The sequence below is a fragment of the Elephas maximus genome, chromosome 21 (genome assembly GCF_024166365.1).
Source record: "Elephas maximus indicus isolate mEleMax1 chromosome 21, mEleMax1 primary haplotype, whole genome shotgun sequence".
NCBI lineage: Eukaryota > Metazoa > Chordata > Mammalia > Proboscidea > Elephantidae > Elephas > Elephas maximus.
The window spans coordinates 51,231,813-51,249,540 of NC_064839.1; the positions used below are offsets into that span (position 1 = coordinate 51,231,813).

The 17,728-nt window shown below is 54.1% G+C and overlaps 1 protein-coding gene and 1 pseudogene across 5 annotated transcripts in view; both read left to right on the forward strand.

Moving 5' to 3' along the window:
• Positions 1-17,728, forward strand: part of GSE1 (Gse1 coiled-coil protein) — a 446,848-nt gene that overhangs the window by 221,714 nt on the left and 207,406 nt on the right. The window lies entirely within an intron of this gene.
• LOC126065221 (uncharacterized) lies at positions 16,647-16,745 on the forward strand (annotated as a pseudogene).

Sequence of the window (17,728 nt, forward strand, 5' to 3'; positions counted from 1 at the left end):
ACCACCACCACCACCATCATCATTGTTTCCAGAGGCCACACCTGCCCCACCACCCCCTAGGCGGGAGCTATTTGGGGTCAGATCTGGAAGAAGGGTGCATTTCTGGAGGGCCGGGTTGCCAAGGATGCCAAGATGTTCCAGAGCCAATGCCCTGGATACAACCAACATCAGCAGCCATGTGACCTTGGGCTTTGTGCCTCAGTTTCCCTACTTGTCAAGTGGAGATACTAAGTGAACCCACAGAGTCATTGAGAGGCTTAAGGGAGATGATTTGTTTTAGGCTCTTGGACCAGAGCCTGGCATGGAGTGGGCACCACAGGCTCCTGGTGTTGTTAGACATCTCCTCGTTTGCAAGAGCCTACCACAGGCCTGTGATCCTGCTGTGGCTCAGAGATGACCAGATAGATCCCTGTGACTCGGGGTAAGTGAAAGGACAGAAACGGGGCCTAGAGGCAGGGCTTGGGCCTTCTGTGCACTGCCCCCCCACCCCACCCCACCCCCGCTCTGGGCTGGCTTTGTAGATGGCCACTGAGTTGGTGTAAACCCTGGTGGCATAGTAGTTAAGTGCTATGGTGGCTAACCAAAATGTTGGCAGTTCACATTCACCAGGCACTTCTTATAAACACTATGGGGCAGTTCCACTCTGTCCTGTAGGGTTGCTATGAGTTGGAATTGACTTGACAGCAACGGTTTTTTTGGTTTATTAAGTTGGTGCTCAGCATAGAGGGCCTACTGTGTGCCGCCCAGCCCTGGTGGCCCCATGCTTAGGCCCGAGGATGTATACACAAAGAAAGAGAGGTGCAGGATGTGGGCTGGGGCCTGGGTTTGACCCCTAGCTTCTTGTGTGTTGGTGGGCCTGTTTCTGTTATCTGCACTCCCTGAGGTCCCTCCCAGGGTCTGGCCTGCGTCTCTCATCCCTTTCTACCTTTCTCCCCATCTCCTCACCATCCCCCTCTTCCCATCTACCCCCTGTTTTGCTTCTCCCAGGGCCGCACCCCACCCTGTAGCCCGCTTTGGGAGCCACACTCTCCCCAGCTCCCCCAGCATGAAGCCAGGTGCCTCCATATGCTGTATCCAGCTTGCAGCTGTGCCTTGACCGGGCCTCTCTATTTTTAGCCAAGACACAAGAGCAGCCTGCCCTGGGCACTGACTTGCATGACACCACACCCCTGCCCCGTTTGCTCGCCTGCCAGTCTCCCCCTCAAAATCAGGACAGGGCTCTGGTGAGAATGGTGCAGCCTGAACCCGGCAGGTGCCTGCTCTCATGGCCCGGGGACCTGTGAGGTGCCCTGTCTCCCTACAAAGGTTCTTATTTTGGCATCACCAGCTGTGGCTGTACTGAGGCCAAAGTGGCCCCATGGGAGAACACAGGGCAAGAAAAGGCACTGGAAGGAGACTTACATGAGCACTGTGGTGGCCAAGAGTTTGGACTTGAAAGTTCAAGGTTCAAATTCCAACTCCGCCACTTGACCTTGGGCAACTGACCTCCCCAGCCCTTGGCTTTCTCATCTGGAAAATGGGGCTCCTCACAGAGCCAGCCTCACGGGCCTGTTGTGAGGATGAAAGGACACAGGGTGGCTCTCTGCCTACCACTAGGCCAGGCTCTCTGAGCCCCTTTCCTCTTCTCACCCTCACAACAAACCCAGGAGGCTGGTGCATCTTCCCATTTTCCAGACGGTATGATTGAGGCTTTGCAGGGCTCGGAACTTTCTGAAAATCAGCCAGGTATCAAGTGGCAAACTGAAATGAAACCCCGTTTGCCCCCAGACCACAAAGCACTTGGAAGACATGGGACAGGATTTTAGGCATGAGGCTGGGCCTGGGGCACCTTCCTAGCACACCTGTGAGAACCTGGTTCAGCGTCCAGCTCGTCAGTGAAGGTCCTCTGTTAAGTGACCTGCTCAGCATCACACAGCTTCTCATTACCAGCTCCCAAGGAGGGCAGCTTCTGAGACCTCAGAGCCTGCTGTCTCAGTGGCAGTATTGCAAATCTCAAGTGGCAGAGGGCAAGGCACAACTTCGAGGAAAGGCAGGGCTGCTTGGTGGCTAGTGAGGGTGGAATCTTGCCTGGGTCTTCTCCTCCTTCCAACCTGCTCTGGGCTCTCACTCACTGCATCCCTGCGACCTTCTTGGAAAAGGACACCGCAGGTATCGAGCGCTAGATAATGATGACCTGAGGCTGCACATTCGAACTGAGCCACCTGAGCCTAGCCTCGGGAATCCTGGGTACAGCCCTGACTTCTGGATCTTTCCAGAAGCTCTCCCAAAGATTCTAATGTACAGCCAGGGTGGAAAACCCTGGCCTAAAAGACCCTTTGCTCTTTAAATAACTGTCAGATATTGAGCGATGGCTTTTTATAAGCACGGAGGAGCCGAGTGCGAGGGAGGAGGGGAAGGAACACGTATGGAGTACCTACTGTGTACCGAGCCATGCCGTCTGATTTAATCTTCACATTAGCCCAGCCAGGTGGACTTGAAATCCATGGGGAGGAGGTAGGACCTGGGGCAAGGCGTGCCCCTCGCCTTCTGGTACCTTCTAAAAAGCACAATCCAGTCTTGTGCCTGTTTCCTCTCTTTCCTGCCCAATTAGCTGGTGCCCTTCCTCCCTTCCTCCTCTGAGGAACCGGCGGGGGGGGGGGGGGGCTTGATAGGCACGGCTGGCAGCCCACCCTGTGCCGCCTGCCCCTGCAGCCCAGGCCGGAAACCACCAACGTGCTTATGACAGAGGCAGGCGGCCGCGGCTGTTAACAGGTGAGCCTTTCCCTGGCCGGGCGCCTCTCCCAGGGCCTCCTGGAGAAATCAGTAATGAAGTGCAGCTGTGAACTCCGGTTTTGGGTCAGCAAGGCAATTTCTCATCTCTCCTCGCAGCAATTGAGTTGAAAATCCGGGAGCTGTTTGCCTCCCGCCCCCTCAGGCCTCCCCACACCAAAGCCGGGCTCAGAAGACGGCAGCGGGTGCGTCAATATTGACTCTGTCAAAGGCAGGTGGCCGGGTGCAGAGGGAGCCAGCCAGGCAAGGCAGCCGGTACGCCCCGTGGGGCTGGTGAGGTGGGAGTGGGAGCAGCTGCCCGGGCGCCCTGGAGGACAGGAGGCTGTTTTTCCTCTCGTTTTAATTGGTCTTTGTGACTCTAATGGCGGGCTTGGTTCACCTAGTGGCAGTGTGTTGGCTCTGGGCTCCCGTGGCACACCACATCTGAGGCATTCGCAGGGGCACCAGGCAGCTGTTCCTGGCCTAACCGTCTTTTCTAGATGATTCTGAGCCTCAGCGCCTCTAATGCCCATGGCAGAGAGAGGCCCGGGAATACAAAGACAGAGGATGGCAGGGAAGCCTCAGGGACAGAGGCCTGCAGCCAGGCTGGGCACCGTGGAGCCAGGAGGGAGAGCCCTGGATGGGGAGGGCGAGCCTGGCTTCCAGATCAGGCCCTGCCATGCCACCTTCAGCCACAGGGTCACTCGAGAAGCCAGTTTCCACAGGCCCAGATGAAGCCAGGAAAACTTGCCAAGTCTGATGGATTGGAAACAGGAGCTGTGTGGAGCTCCTCCCTTCACTTCTGGGAGAAGGCTCATGAAGCCTGATGGCCTTGTTTCCTGCCCAGCAACCATTGAGGAGGGAGCTAATGTAGTGGTTGCGAACTCAGCCGGCCTAGGCTTGGATTGCCAGCTGTGTAACCTTGGAGAGATCACTTGATCCCTCTGATCCTGCCATCTGTAAAATCTTGGGACTGGATTGGAAGATCCACCTTGAGAATCTGATGATGACAACACAATACTGTGCCTGCTCTGAGGAGAGAAATACAAGGTGTGCCCCCCAGCTTGGCCAGCCCAGAGAGGCAGGGTCTCAGTCGCAGTGATATCTCGCTCTGGCCCCTTTGTCCAGAGCCTGAACCGCACACCTGCCCCCAGTCACCCATCACAGGGTTTACTGTGTGCCCAGCTCTATTGTAAGCACCTTGTATTTTTTTTTTAATCAGGTGTCTTGAGATAGGATTAAATGCAATAAAATTCACCCTTGTTAAGTCTACCACTTGGTGAGTTTTCACAAATGTACACAGAGGTGAAATCAGCACCACAATCAAGATGTGGAACGCTTCCACTATTCCAGAAAATTCCCTCCTGTTCCTTTGCAGTCATTCCCCCCTCCCCCTGCCTGGCAACCACAGATCTGCTTTCTGTCTCTGTAGTTTTGCTTTTTCTAGAATGTCGTGTAGTTGGAAGCATTCGGTATGAAGACTTTTGTGTCTGGCGTCTTTCACTCAGCGCAATGAGTTTGAAATCCATCCAAGTTGTTGCATGTATCAGTAGTTCGTTCCTTTTCATTGCTGGGGAGTGGTGTGTGGACCCACCGCAGTTGTTTGTCCATTTGTCTGCCCGATGGACATCTGGGTGGTTACTTTGTGTATTTTTTGTAATTGTGATAAAATGCATCTAACAAAATTTTCCGTTGCAACCATTTCAGTGGCATTAATTGCATTCAGCATGCTATGTAACCATAGCCACTCTTTATTTCCAAATGTTTTCATCATTCCGAAATAGAAACTCCATATTAAGTAATACCTTCCCATTTTCCCCTCCCCCAGCCGCTAGTAACTACTAATAAACTTTCTATCTCTATGCATTTGCCTAGTCTAGATATTTCATGTAAGTGTGATTGTGCAATACGTGGCCTTTTGTGTCTGGCTTATTTCACTGAGCATCATGTCTGCAGGGTTCATTTACATGGTAGCTTGTATCAACTTCATTTCTCTTTATGGCTGACTAATATTCCATTGGGTGTGTATTGGAGCCCTGGTGGCGCAGTAGTTCAGAGCTTGGCTTACTAAGCAAGAGGTCGGCAGTTCGAACCCACCAGCCACTCCTTGGAAACCCTATGGGGCAGTTCTACTCTGTCCTATAGGGGCACTATGAGTCAGAATTGACTCAATGGCAACAGGTTTGTTTTGTTTTGGTGTGTATATACTATATTTTGTTTATCCATTTATCTGTTGATGGACATTTGGGTGGTTTCTACCTTTTGGCCATTGTGGATGGCACTGCTATGAACATTGGTATTTTGATTCTTCAACAACTTACATAACGTGACTTATGTAGCGTTATTGTCCCATTTTAGTGATGAAGAAACTGAGCAGTCCTTCTCTGGACAGGCCACATGGCCTCCACCTCCCTCCCCAGTTCCCAGAGAGCCCTCCTACGCAAGAGCTGTCCCCACCAGAGAGCGACCATCCCTCAGTGGCTTCTGGTTGGAACTTGGCTGAAGCTGCCAGAGAGACCTGTGGCCCACACGGATAATGGGGTTTTAATAAAATGGATGTGAGTGCTGGAGCGGTTTGCTGCCCTGGCCTGCACCAAGGCCTGCAATTAGAGCGATTATGTCTGGAGAGCCAAGCTGTCTGACTCCACGCATTCCTAATTTGATGGTGCCTCATGGCCCTGCCAGCGAGAGGTTATTTATTTATTTACCTAACTTTCACAAGCTGAGACATGGTGGGGGGGAGGGGGTGGAGAACAGGTAATTAGCAGCCATATCAATGGTGAGCTCCAGATCCTGGTCCAGAGGGGAGCTCGGGCCACCCACCCACCCCTCCCACTGACCCAGTGCTTCCAGTCCTGGTGGCTCAGAGGACCAGACCGGAGGCTTTAAACATGCTGATGCCCAGGCCCCACCCACAGAGATTCTGACCTAACTGATTTGGGAGTGTGGCCAGGGCACTGGGATTACGCAACACTCCCTAGGTGAGTGTAACTTGCAACCCCTGGTCTGAGGGAACGGATCCTTGTGAAAGCCCAGATTGGGTGCTGTCCCTGACGTCACCCTCCTTGCCCAGATTCACCCAGGTTCCCATGGGTGCAGGCGGTTCCCATGCAAAGACTGTCTCCTCCCAAAGGGCTCATGGAATCCTGAGAAAGGATTTGAGCAAGGGACCCTGATAAAGATGCTCACTGGGAGAAACGTCGGGTAGGCAGAATTCTGGGTGTCTTTCCTGGCGGCAGTGAGTTGGTGGTTTCTCTCCCCCATTTGTTTTCTTAACAAATACTCAGCAAGCACCTCCCTCTGCCAGGCGTGCTGTTAGTGCTGGATGAGTCAAAACCGGTGTGGGGGCTGGGGAGTTGCTTGGTGCCCCCACACTTATCCTTCAGGCACTGCGGGTCTTTGTCTGCTCTGGGTTTGTGTTTTGGGAATAATTATAAAAAAAAAAAAAAAAAAATTTTTTTTTTTTTATCCACCCTCCCCTTGCCTCTGTGTTTTGGAAGTACCCCCCTCCCCCACCATTGTGGATTGAATTGTGTCCCCAAGAGGATATGTTGAAGTCCTAACCTGAGTACCTGTGTACATGACCTTGTTTGGAAATAGGGTCTTTAAGGATGTTATCAGTTAACACGAGGTCATGCTGGAGTAGGGTGAGTCCTTATCCAGTCATACATACCTCATCTAGCCGTGTGTACCTCATCCAGTTGTACTACCTCATGGAGTCATATGTACCTCGTCCAGTCATACATTCCAAATCAAACCATTTGCCATCGAGTCCAACTCATGGTGACTCCATGGGTGTCAGAGTAGACCTGTGCACCATAGGGTTTTCAGTCGTAGATTTCTCAGAGATAGATCACCAAGCCTTTCTTCTGAGGCACCTCCAGGTGGCCTCAAACCTCCAACCTTTTGGTTAGCAGCCAAACACACCAACCGTTTGCATGACCTAGGGACTCCAGTCCAATCATAGTGGTGTCCTTAAAAAAGAGAAGAAGAGACAAGCCAAGAAACACCTGGGATTGCCAGAGGCCAGGAGAGACTAGGAAAGACCTTCCCCTTAGCCTTTGGAGGGAGCATGGTCTGCTGACACCCTGAATTCAGACTTCCGGCCTCCAGATCTGTGAGAGAATACATTTCCGTTGTCTTTCTTTGTGGTACTTGGTTATAGCAGCCACAGGAAATGAATACCTCCCATGGGCAGACCACACAGGTGTGACCCTAACCTGGGAGGCCTGGATTCTGTGTGACCTCGGATGAGTCACATGACCTCGTAGGCCTGGGACCCCATCTATAAAGTGGTGATAGTAGGTGAGACCACACTGCAAACCAGCCCCTTCCATGTCCCATATTGGATGAAGGTTCTAGAGTTTGGCATGAGCACAACTGAGTGGATAGGGGGCCCGATGGGCCCATTTAGGGGATCTCTGCTGTAAAATGTCTTAGTGGCCGGGAGCCTCAGGCAGCTGGCCCAGCCTCCTGCCCCCTTCCCTCCTCTGTGACACTGGAGACTGCAGACAACTCCAGAGCTCACACAGCTCACAGAGGGCCCTGCACTGAGCACTGCAGTGCACACTGGGAGTTTGAGCATTGTGATTAATCAGGAGGGGGAGGCTGGAAGTAGGAAGTGCATTAGCTACGGAGTGAGGGGTGTGGGTGCTCGTTGAGGGCTGGGGCCCCCACCTCAGGCTGAGGAGGGAGGGCCTCTAATGAGGATGGGGCAGACCCTGTCAGGTGGTGACCCTCTGGCCCCAGCTACTAAAAGCTCGGCTGGTTTCGGTCCCCCACGCCGAGGGGGCAGCCCCTGAAGGCCATGCTCAGACGTGCTGAAAGCCCAGGGGGGACAATGGATGTTTGGGAGCATGGGGTAGTCCTGGCTTCACATGCAACCCTGCTCCAAGTGCCTTCCCCTCTCTGGACCTCATTTTCCTTATCTGCAAAATGAGGTCGCACCCCCTTCCCCTGGTCTGAGCTCACTTGGCAGCCTAAGCCCACTTCACAGATGAGGAAACCAAGGCTCGGAGGCTAAAGGACTCAGGTGAAGTCATCCAGATGCTCAGCATGGAGCTGGGGTTCAAACAGGCTCCAGGGTGCAGGGCCCCCACTTATGCACCATACTCAGATGGGGGACTGGATGGAAAACATATGATAGCAAGCAGAGCCTCAGTTGGGGCCCCAGTTGGTCTGAGATGCAGTCGGCGTCACCAGGAATTGATGGCTCCAATACCATGCGATGGAACATCGCTCAGCCCTGAGAGGGAACAAAGCACTGATTCATACTGCTGCCACATGGGTGGACCTCGAAAACATCATGCTGAGTGAAAGAGGCCAGACACAAAGACCGTATAGCATATGATTCCATTTGTATGAAACGTCCAAATAGGAAATCCATAAACACAGAAAGTACATTTTTTTTTTTTAGGGCAGGGGGAAAGGAGCCCCAGTGGCACTGTGGTCAAGTGCTCAGCTGCTAACCGAAAGGTCAGTGGTGTCAACCTACCCAGTGGCTCCACAGGAGAAAAGACCTAGCAATCTGCTTCTGTAAAGATTACAGCCTAGAAAACCCTACAGGGCAGTTCTCTGTCACTTGGGGTCGCTGTGAGTCAAAATCAACTCAGTGGCACCCAACAACAACAGGGCTAGGCGGGGGCATGGGGAGTGATGGCTAATGGGTGTGGGGTCATGGGAATGTGGTGACGGTTGCCGAACTGTGAACGTACTAAAAACCATTGAACTGTATGCTTAAATGAGTGAATTGTATGGGATGTGAATTGTATCTCAGTCGAGCTGTTAAAAATTGTGAAAATGGTTGACAGCTGGGAGGAGTGGAGTCGTGCCACCTACCCATCGCCTGTCCTAAATGCCCTTCCTTTCCAGGGACAGATGTACTCATGTGATCCCTCCGGTAGTGTCCAACCCCGCTTTGTATACTTTACCAATTCACATTAACCCATGTGAGCCTAAAGGCTGGCGGTTCAAACCCACCCAGCTGCTCCATGGGAGAAAGACCTGGTAATCTGCTCCCGTAAAGATCACAGCCTAGGAAACCCTGTGAGACAGTTCCACGCTGTCCTATAGGGTCACTATGAGTTGGAATTGACTCGACAGCACCTAAAAATAACAACAATCCTCAATTCAACCCTGTGCTCGAGGTACATGGATTAGCCCCATTTTACAGATGAGGAAACCAAGGCTCAAAGAGTTAATACCTTGTCCAGGGAGGCATGGTCCATAAGTGACAGAGCTCGGATTTGAACTGGGAGAGCTCACTTCCCCCTCTGTCCACAGCACACCCCCTCTTATGTAAGAGAGGAGACTAGCGTCCACAGAAGTGACGCAGTGATGGCTTGGAGGAGGGTCGTTGAGGGGCAGGACAGCGTTATCTTTGTCTGGAGTGGAGACTGGTGGAGCTGGGGCACTAGGGTCTGGTGAAGCGTCACAGGGAGCCAGGGCATTCAGGGAGAAGAGAGTGCGAGTGGCAAGGCCAGGCAGTGGGACCAGTGGCTTGTCCCAGAGCAGTGACAGCCCCAGCCACACCGTCCTATCACCATTGGCCTCCCAGTCCCTGCTCTGACTTTCTGAATTTCTTTTACCTCCAGCATACCTCCCCGCACCTTCACGCCACCGCTATGACCTGAAGGCCACATGGGGCGACTAGGAACCCACTGCAAATCCAGAGCACCCAAGGACAGGGAGGAGGTAGTCGACTACCTGTCAAGTGTGTCTGAGTGTGTGTGTATGTGAGAGGGTGTGTGTATATGTGAGAGTGTGAGTGTGTGAGTGTGTATGAGAGTGTGTGTGTGAGAGAGTGTGTGTGTGTGTGATTTCTGTTCTTTCTGCTTCCAGAAAAAGACTAAAGTAGCATTTAAAGAAGAGTAATCTGGCATCTTGGGTAGGAAAAATTGGCATGGGGCTGGTGTCCGAGGCCTTCTAGGAGGCTGTGTAGGAACCTAGCCCCTGAGGGGTACCAGGCCCTCAGGTTATCCCCCACCCCACCTGCCACCACCAGGGACAGTGGCGCCTCCAGGAGGGACCATGGGCACTTTGTGTTATTGAAAGAAGACGCCATTCAGGGAGCAAGGACAGAGCAGACCTTTCCCGCTGAGTCACAGCAGTCCCTCCTGTGAGGCGGAGCCAGAGAGAGCTGGCCAAGGGCTCTTCCACCTCCTCTTCCCAGACTCTGATGAATGAGACTCAGCAGTGGGTGCCTAAGAGGGCTGCCAGCCAGGGGGGCTCCTACCGCCCCCGCGTTTCCCTGATCCCCAAAGAGAGGGCAGCTGGTGTGCCTGGGGCCACAGGGACTGTACAGTCAACAGCTAGATAAGAATGGGAGAGGAAGAAAACCTGAAGACCTTATCTGGAGGTCAGGACCCCAGCCAGGAAGACCAGGGTGGGAGGAGGGGTGGGAGCTCTCTCTCCTGACCCAGGAAGCAGGGATGGGCCTCACTGCCTGCCCTGCCACTGTCTACAACTCCCGGGAATCTGGCTACCCTCAGGGAGTGGCTGCCTCTGGTGGCCTCTGACCTGGGAAGAGGGTACAGGTCATCTTGGGTTTCTTTCCTGCCTGTTAGAGGGTCAGCGAAGCAGACCTCACAGGCAATAAGAAGTGTTGTCACTCTAGGACCTGGCCACCATGGGCTCTCGGCATGTGGGACCAGGGTGAGGGCAAGGCCAGGCTCCTTCCAGGGACCCCGGGGTGCTAAGGCCATGTGGACACAGCTCCCCACCTCCCTGATGAACAGGGCTGCTCTCTTGGGACCCTGCAGGCATCCAGCTTCAGCATGTCTGTGCCCTTTGAGCCCAGAGGATATGACCTGAGGCTCAGTATCGCCCCCACTTTCCACTAATAACAATGATAATTGTTGTGTGCTGTTGAGTCGATTCATGGCAACCGTATATGACAAAGTAGAACTGCCCCATAGAGTTTCCTAGGCTGTAATCTCTACTGGAGCAGATCACCAGGTCTTTTCTCCCATGGAGCCGTTGGGTCGGTTTGAACCACCGACCTTTCAGTTAGCAGGCGAGCACTTAACTGTCATGCGACTATGGCTCCTTTAAATAATAGTAGTAACTGCTATTTATTAAGAACTTACCATATGCTGACAGGTCCTACTCTAGGCCTCATTTCATACTATGACAAGTAGCTGTTGTTAGTTGCTATAGAATTGGATCCAACTCATGGCAACCCGATGTACAACAGAATGAAATGTTGCCCAGTCCTGTTCCATCTTCATGATCGTTGGTATGCTCGAGCCCATTGCTGTGGCCACTGTGTATTTTGAGTGCCTGCCAGCCTAGGGGGCTGACCTTCCCGCACTATATTCTGTTCTGATCCACAGGGATTTCATTGGCGAATTTTCAGAAGTAGATCACTAGGCCTTTCTTCCTAGTCTGTCTTAGTCTGGAAGCTCTGCTAAAACGTGTCCACCATGGGTGACCCTGATGGCGTTTGAAATCCTGGTGGCATAGCTTCCAGCATCACGGCAACATGCAAGCCACCACAGTACCCCACACTGACAGATGGGTGGTGGCGATAACTATTATTAGCCTCATTTTACAGATGAGGAGACAGAGGTATAGAGAGGCGACCCCATCCCAGCACCTTCTGGCCCGTCTCCCAAGCCGTGGCTCAGGCTGCCTCCCCCTTCTACTGACCAGATCCCACCATCTGCCCCTGGCCTCCCTCTGCACTCGCTGTACCTGCAGCCTTCTCTGACCTCGCCTCCAAGAGTTCAGGGGATTGAACCTGCCATCTGAGCCAACTTCCATTCTAGAAACCGGCCTAGCTCCCGGCTAGAGGCTGTGGGACATCAGAGAAGAGACGGAGTCTTGCTCTTCAGGAGCTGACCCTCAGGTACTAGGATGCCCAGATGGAGAGACGGTCCTCACTGCACTGAGCAAGGCTGAGAGGGGAAACTCCCGTTGAGGGCCTACTATGTGCCAGGCCCAGTGGAAGGGCCTTTGATGTTGCATAGCAAGAACCTTGCTAGGGCAGTGGTTATCAAAGGCGGGGGGGTCCCTGAATCAGCAGCATCACCTGGGAGCTTATTAGAAATGCAGATTCTTGGGCCCCACCCCAGACCTGCTGAATCAGAAATGCTGGGGGTGGAACCCAGCATTGTTTTAACAAGACCTCCAGGGAATGGTGCTGCCTGCTAAAGTTTGAAAACTGTCGTGCTAGAGGAGGAATAAAGTAATTTCAGGGCCTCTTCCTCTTTCTGCTGCTGAACCTCCATCTGGGCAGAGAGTACCTCTGGCATCCTGGCTCCCCGAACTCTGAGTCTTGTATTCACTTGCCCTTCGGCAAGGAAGCTCTCAGCTCCCTGCCAAGGGAGAAATGTTGGCACCTGCTCTCAGATCTCAGTGGGGGTAAGCAACATGCCCTCCCCCAAGTCTTTATCATTTTTGGTCTCTGGCTCCTTTGTTCTCTGAGCCTGAAGGAGGGGCTGAAGATGCCTGTTTGCTGCTGTGTGTGATACAGTCACTCATCTTCTGCTTACCTTGTGACTTCTAATGATGCCAGTACTTATTCACGCTGGAAATATGGCATCCAGAGCCAAGTCAGGAAGTAGGCAGAATTTATGTAGGGTTGGTGGCGCAACAACAGTTAAATGCTTGGCTGCTAACTGAAAGGTTGGCAGTTCAAACTCACCAAGCAGCTCTGCAGGAGAAAGACCTGGCAAAATAGAATTGCCCCATAGCATTTCCTAGGCTGAAATCTTTACAACCTAGAAAACCACATGGGGTCACTGTAAGTTGGAATCAACTCAAGGGCACCTAACAGTGACAACAACAGCAACCTGCCAACCCTGAATGCTGTCCCTGTTCCTTTTCCCCTCCTATGTGCCCCTCTTTATCCTGCCTACACTTGTACCCAGGAGTGAGTGGTTGTCAGTCATTTACCTGTCACTTGAATTTCAGTCGGTGTCCTTCCTGGGAAAACGCACCGTGGTGGTGCAGTGGTTAAAGTGATCAACTGCTAATGGAAAGGTCGGCAGTGGCTCCATGGGAGAAAGGTGTATCGGTCTGCTTCCATAGAGATTTAAAGCCTCGGAAAGCCTGTGGGGTCCCTATGAGTTGGAATTGTCTGGACGGCAGTGGGTTTTTTTGGGTCCTTCTGGGAGGCTGAATTTCCAATCTGTGTTCTCAGAGTGGAAGGGGAAACTATCCCTCGGACATACGTTTGGAGCCAGAAGGACAGGCTTTATTAAGTAGCAGACCTTCCCTAGCAGAGCTACTAGCATACAGCTCCTTGTGCAAATGAGAAGAAAGCACCACTTTCCAGGCCTAGGTGTGTGTTGATGAGCAGAGCAAGGGCTGGGTTTCAACTCCCATTTGCCATTTCAGCCAGGTGTTCTTGTGCAGTGAACTACTTGGACAACTGTAATTAGCGACCCTGCTCCTGCTAGCTGCTAGGGGCTTAGAGCACAAAGCTCCCAGCTGCCCTTTTACCCTGGCGAGACCAGAGTGCTCACTTCCCATGAGCTGGGATTATTCTTAGCTGGACTTGGCTGGGATCCATTAACTGGTACCAAGGGGTGGTTTGGAGGTAGAAGGACTTTTAAGAGGCTGTCTAATCCAGTGTGTCCATTGTACAGATGAGGAAACAGGCTCTGCAGGTTTAGTGTGTCGTTGGGCAAGTTGTTGTTAAGACTTTGTGTCTCCTCCCCAGCCCATCTGTTTTGTATTGAGCATTTGCTTTGCACAGCAACGTTGAACAAGCATTCATCGCCCTGTTTACAGATGAGGGAGCCCAGGGAAGCCAGGCAATCAGCCCAAACCCACACAAGATTTCCCCTTTCCCCTGTACCCCACAACTCCCACCTGAAGCTATCTCTGCTCTCTGGCTTTGCCAAAGGTGCCTTGGGTGGTGTTTGGGGGGTGGGGAGGACAGACACCCTCTGGTTGCAAACCACTGGCTTAGGACAATGGTTTTCCACTGTGGCTGCACCTAAGAATCACCTGGATCTCCACACCCAAGGTTGTGATTTTACTGGCCTGGGGAGCGGCAGGGGCACAGGTTTTAAAAGCGTCCCAGGTGGTTCTAATGTGCAGCCATGTTTGAAACCCACAGGTATGGGCTATTGTTTTCCAAACTGGACTCATTATGAGTCACCTGGGGGGTGGCTAAAAATGCCCCCCCCTTACTGAATTAGAATCTCCTAGAATTCTCGGGCTTGGTGGGCAGTGTTAGCCTGAGGTTCCAGAAGCCCCTCTCCCCCACGTGCAACACCAGGATTCTGCTCTGAGAGGCCTTGGCTGTGCTGCTGTGCCCTCCCAGCGCCGCTCTTCACCCCCAGGGTCTGGCCTTCCGCGCACCTCCCCCCTCCTCTCCTCTCCCGATACTCTCATCCCAGCCCTCCTCCGCCCCCTCCACTAGCTCCTGGGAGCCAGCAGCCCCTCCTTCCCTCTCCTCCCAGCCGGTGGCTCTCAGCCTGGCTTGATTTAGTGGGCGGCGAGGAGAAAGGCAGCTTGAAAGAGTCTCTAAGAGCTTGGTGCTCGCCAGCACTTATCTGGAAAGGAGAGGCCCCGGATGGGGGAGGGAGGCCGCAGACTCTGCACACCTCAGCGGGGGTTGGGGGTGGGGCTTGGCGAACCCGCGGTCCTTACTGCGCTCTGCTGGGGTATTGGCACCGAACCCCTACCTTGGGCTGGAGATGCGGAGGCCACACACCCCCTCCATCCCCGGCGCCAGTTTCCTGTCTGCCCTCCCTGCCATGCATTGATAGGGGTGGAGGGGGAGGCTGGGGAGGGGCAGAGGGAACACCCCTACAGCCGCCGATGCAGGCTGGGTTCAGCTCTACGCAGCCCTCATGCGGGAGCTCAGAGAACCCTGGGTTAGGAGGGGTGTCAGGTGGGCTGGACCAGCCTCTTTGGGGGTGCTTTGTGGCCACGGGCTGCCTTTCTGGGGACACCTCAATCTTTTGGGTTGTGCCCATTCCCCTCCTCCTCCGTGATGAAAAATACAAAAGAAAAATGCGCCGGTGCCCAGGTCCGGGAGCCCCCAGCCTGCGGGATGGAGAATGAAAAGCGGCCCCAATTAGAGGCTTTGGTTCTGCAAACTTGATGCTCGGCACTTGAACTGTCACGGCGGAGCCTTAATTAGCAGCGGCGGGGGAGAGGTCAGGAACAACTCAGCAGTCTTGACAAGCGCGTTATCAAGTGCAGGGGAGCGGGGGCTGCCCGGGGAGCGCGGGCGGGGCGCGGGGACTGGAAGGAGAGGATGGCCCGGGCGCCGCGGCGCGCGGGGGGCGGTGCGTGGTGGCCCAGCCGAGCAGGGAGGGAATCAAATGGTTGCTGCGAGCGGCCTCGCAGCCCCGGCTGGTGGTGCGTGAAGCCTCTAGGGGGGCGCGGGCGGCAGAGAGGCTGCTCTGCCCGCAGTAACCCGGCACCTCCCCCGTCTCCCCGCGTCGGGGGGTGGGGGTGCAGCGGGCAGGGCGCGCAATATGCAGGGACGCACCCGGCTGCTCCGTGACCCCCCTAGGAGTCCCCGGGCTCTTCCCACCCTACCCCCCTCCCCGTTTCCCGTCCTGAGACCACCCGGGCTATGCCGTGAGTCCCGCTGTGGTCGCTCCCTGTGTCCCCGGCCCCGGCGGGCAGTAGAGGGCGCGCAGCGCGCTGGGACGCCTCCCGCCGGCCATGCCGGGAAACCCCTTCTAGAGTCCCGGGTCCCGCGGCTGCGGGCGAGGGGCGCAGCCTACTCGGCTTGAAGACCTGGTGGTCCCCGCTCCAGACCCTCAGTAAGTGTCGGCTCGCTGCCCCGCGGGAGGGGAAAGAGGGGGCCGGGTGGGAACTTCCCCTTAGGTCTCCTGCCTCTCCCAGGTCCCCGATTTACCTCCAGGTCATGCACGTGGTCCCCAGGCGCTCAGCCGATTGCGCCTAGCTCTTCTGTCAACTCGGAAAAGAAGCAAATCGATTTATTTTTTAAGCAGAACGGCCCCATCTGCCCTGTCTGGCTGTGCCCCTAGTTATCTAGGGCCCTGCCTGTGAGAAGCGTGGAGAATCACCTTCAGGCTTTTGTCTGGGGAAGGAGCCGGCCTGCAGCAGCCTTGCTCTTTGCCCAAGGATCTGCGTTATCCAGGCTAGTTAGCAAACCGGGCTGGAGGTTAGCGCTTTGTGGGCCTCCTTGTCACACAGAAAACTAAGCACCTGAAACCTAGGAGGCAAAAAGTGGGGGGAGGATTTCTTTCCCTCTTACTTGCAGGAGGGGGGAGGTTGAGGGGGTTCTTTTCCTCTTACTTGCAGAGGCAAGACTGTGGGTTGGGATGTGGAGCTTCAAGGCTTTGACCACAAGGTACCCACTTCCCACACCTGGGCAGGCCCAGACCTCCAGGCAGGAGAACTCTCTGGGGTCAAGGCCATGACCTGGAATGGTTGGGGTGGTTAGTTATGCAGGAGATGAGAGGTGTCACAGGAGGCTCTAGGGGCTATACAGAGAGGGGGTTAGCAGGGCTCTGAGGCCAAGGTAGGCCGTGGGAAGTGCGGGGCCACTGAGCCGTGCGGGCCTGAGGGCAGGCAGTGAGGAGGGTGGAATGACCACAGCGAGGTACTGAGGTCTCTCCAGGGTGGCTCTGATGACACAGGTTGGGGGGTTCCTCCTCTGGTGCAAGGCCGAACATCTGGTCTCCAGGTGCCTCACCTGCTGCCCCTTTCTTCCAGGTGGACCAGTGCAGGGTAGAGGGGAGTGGCCGTGCACCCGCCTGACTCTGGGAGCCCCTCCTGCACACCACCCCACACCCTTGCCCCTGAGGAACATCATGGGCTTCTCCTGGGCCCCCACACCCTGCCCTATCTGCCTCCCAGCCCCTCATGTCTAACCCATATCCATAGTCCATATTCATCTCTGGGCCATATTTCTTTCTGCCTCTTTGAACTGCGGCTTTTAAAGTGTACTGCGTTTTGAAGTGCTAGCTTTGGCAGCACATATACTCAACTGGAACGATGCAGAGATGATTAACATGGCCCCTGATGACACACAAATTCGTGAAGCATTCCATATTTTTAAGAAGCCCTAGTGGCGCAGCGGTTAGGTGCTCGGCTGCTAACCAAAAGGTCAGCGGTTTGAACCCACCAGCTGCTCCGCAGGAGAAAGATGTGGTGTCTGCTTCCATAAAGATTACAGACTTGGAAACCATGTGGGGCAGTTCTGCTCTGTCCTGTAGGGTCCCCACAAGTCAGAATGACTCTATGGCAGTGGGTTTGTTTTTTTTCTCTCAGGCCTTTTGAAAGTGGGGGGTGGAGTGGGGGGGCATGGGAAGGCTAGGGAGACGTTTTTTGAAGAGGTGGTGAACAGTTGATTATAGCCCAGTGGGTAGAAAGAGCTTAAAACAAATCCCTGCCCATCAGATGTCAGCTTAGGCGGCTTCCACTGCACTCCTGGGGGGCCGGTGGGGGCAGCAGCTTAGAGGGCGGGGGCTTTTTTTCTCCTTTAAGCGGAATGAATCTGCAGAACTCTCCTCTTATGTAAGCGTTTGTTCACCCTCTGCCTGGATCCTTCTGATTTTCCTTCTTCCTTGCATCCACTGGGACCTCAGGAGCCCCAGAAGGATCCTCCCCAGCTGTGTGACCTTGTCCAGTCATGCAGCACCCTGGAACCCAGTATCTTAGTCATCTAGTGCTGCTATAACAGAAATACCACAAGTGGATGGCTTTAACAAAGAGAAATTTATTCTTTCACAGTCTAGCAGGTTGGAAGTCCCAATTCAGGGTGCCAGCTTCAAGGGAAGGCTTTCTCTCTCTGTTGGCTCTGAAGGAAGGTCCTTATCATCAGTCTTCCCCTGGACTAGGAGCTTCTTGGCACAGGGACCCCGAGTCCGAAGGGTGTGCTCTTCTTCTGGCATTATTTCCGTAGAGGTATGAGGTCCCCATGTCTCTCTGCTTGCTTCTCTCTTTTATATCTCAGAAGAGATTGGTTTAAGACACAGCCTCATCTTATAGATTGAATCCTGCCTCATTAACATGAGTGCCTCTAATCCCGCCTCATAAA